The 2,227-nt window shown below is 41.8% G+C and overlaps 1 pseudogene; it reads left to right on the top strand.

Moving 5' to 3' along the window:
* The first annotated feature begins 452 nt into the window (after positions 1–452).
* LOC102480948 (malate dehydrogenase, cytoplasmic-like) lies at positions 453–1,761 on the top strand (annotated as a pseudogene).
* The last annotated feature ends 466 nt before the right edge of the window (positions 1,762–2,227 follow it).

The raw sequence follows: 2,227 nt of genomic DNA, 5'->3' as shown, positions 1-2,227 counted from the left end.
ATCAGCACTTGTATTTTCCTGCCTAGATCATAAAATTTACATTAATGCCATTTACATTATCTACATCAAACATGTCCTCTACAACTAGAGCTTAATTGTTTATATTTACTCTTAAATCACCTATATTTATTTACATGTACTTTACCTACATCTTCACATCTTTGTTGTCTGTGGCTGCATTTCCATCTTCATTATCTGTATCATATACCCCTATGCTTAGATCCACATCAATGCCTACATCAACATTTTCATCTACATTGTCTACATCAGTGGTTCTCAGCTGGGTAACTTTGCACCCAGGGACATTCATCAACATCTAGAAACCGATTCTGATTGTCACAACTCATGGGTGACAACAAGTATCCTGCTTAAAATGTCAATAGTGTGGTCCGTTCCATGGTAGAGGTGACCTCATTTTGCAGGTGATGAAATTGGCCGTGCAGTTACCAGTCATGTCTGAGTCAATCAGAGACCTTGTGACTGGAGCAGCTGGTCAGATTGCTTATTCACTGCTGTACAACATTGGAAATGGATCTGTCTTTGGTAAAGACCAGCCCATAATTCTTGTGTTATTGGATATCACCCCCATGAGAGGTGTCCTGGATGGTGTCCTCACAGAACTGCAAGACTGTGCCCTTCCCCTCTTGAAAGATGTCATTGTGACAGATAAAGAAGATGTTGCCTTCAAAGACCTGGATGTGGCCATCCTTGTGGGCTCCATGCCAAGAAGGGAAGGCAAGGAGAGGATATATTTACTGAAAGCAAATGTGAAAATCTTCAAAAGCCAAGGAGCAGCACTGGAGAAATATGCCAATAAATCAGTTAAGATAATTATTGCAGGAAACCTGGCCAATACCAACTGCCTGACTGCCTCCAAGTCGGCCCCATTCATCCCCAAGAAGAACTTTGGTTGCTTGACTCGTTTGTTTCACAACCAAGCTAAAGCTCAAATCACTCTTAAACTTGGTGTGACTGCTGATGTTGTGAAGAATGTCATTATCTGAGGAAACCATTCCTCGACTTATTATCCAGATGTCAACCATGACAGCCGGCTCAAGGGAGAATTCATCACGCCTGTGCAGCAGCGTGGTGCTGACGTCATCAAGGCTCGGTAACTATCTAGTGCAATGTCTGCTGCGAAAGCCATCGCTGACCATGTCAGAGACATCTGGTTTGGAACTCCAGAGGGAGAGTTTGTGTCCATGGGTATCATTGCTGATGGCAACTCCTATGGTATTCCTGATGCTCTGCTCTACTCATTCCCTGTTTTTTTTTTGTTTTTTGTTTTTTTTTGTCTTTATTTTTGAGAGGTTTTTGTTATAGGGCGCATGCACTCGTCAGAAAGACAGAGAGACAGAAAGCAAGAAATCAACCCCCCGGGCAGGGGGATGGCCACGCTGCGATCCCTTCTCCTCCATTCTCCTCTCAGGATCTTGGGCACACATGCACACACACCTGGCGTGAGCTTAAGCCACCAGGTTCGGGATTCGAACCACAGTCGCCTACATGAGAGTCCAGCGACATAGCCATTATACCAACTGCTGGTCCCCTCATTTCCTGTCCTAATCAAGAATAAGACCTGGAAGTTTGTTGAAGGTCTCCCTGTTAATGATTTCTCAGGTGAGAAGTTGGATTTTACTGTCAAAGAACTGGCAGAAGAAAAAGAAACTGCTTTCAAATTTCTTCCCTCTACTTGACTAGACAATCATCACGAGGTTACTAAAATGCCCCAAAGCTGAAGAATCTAAATGTCGTCTTTGAGCCTAGCACCAAATAATAATAATGCTATACTTAAATTACTTTTGAAAAACAATACATTTTAAAGATACTGTTCTTCCTGGTACAGATTCGTGAGTGACAGTCTATGGTTATGGTGTTAGTGCTATGTTCTAAATAAATATATATATTGAAATGAAATATATATATATAGGTCGAGAAACCTTAATCTATGGCCCCCCATCATGCACACCCATGTATACAGCTATGCTCTGCGCATCTGCATCTGAATTTGCACCTACTGTGTCCGCATCTGTGTTTATACCTACATGGCCTACGTGCACATTTTCATCTATGTCGCTAACCGTTACATCCACAACATCTACAACATCTACATCAACTATGTCTACATCAGCATCTGTAATAGTTGCATCATCTACATCTATGTCATCTTTTTTTAATTTTTTTTTTTTTGCTATAAGGTGCTCGCACTCATTGGAAAGAGAAACAG

Source organism: Tupaia chinensis, unplaced genomic scaffold, assembly GCF_000334495.1.
Source record: "Tupaia chinensis unplaced genomic scaffold, TupChi_1.0 Scaffold140845_1, whole genome shotgun sequence".
Taxonomy (NCBI): domain Eukaryota; kingdom Metazoa; phylum Chordata; class Mammalia; order Scandentia; family Tupaiidae; genus Tupaia; species Tupaia belangeri.
Note: the sequence above shows the minus strand (reverse complement) of the source record. Positions and strands in the feature narration are given on the sequence as shown.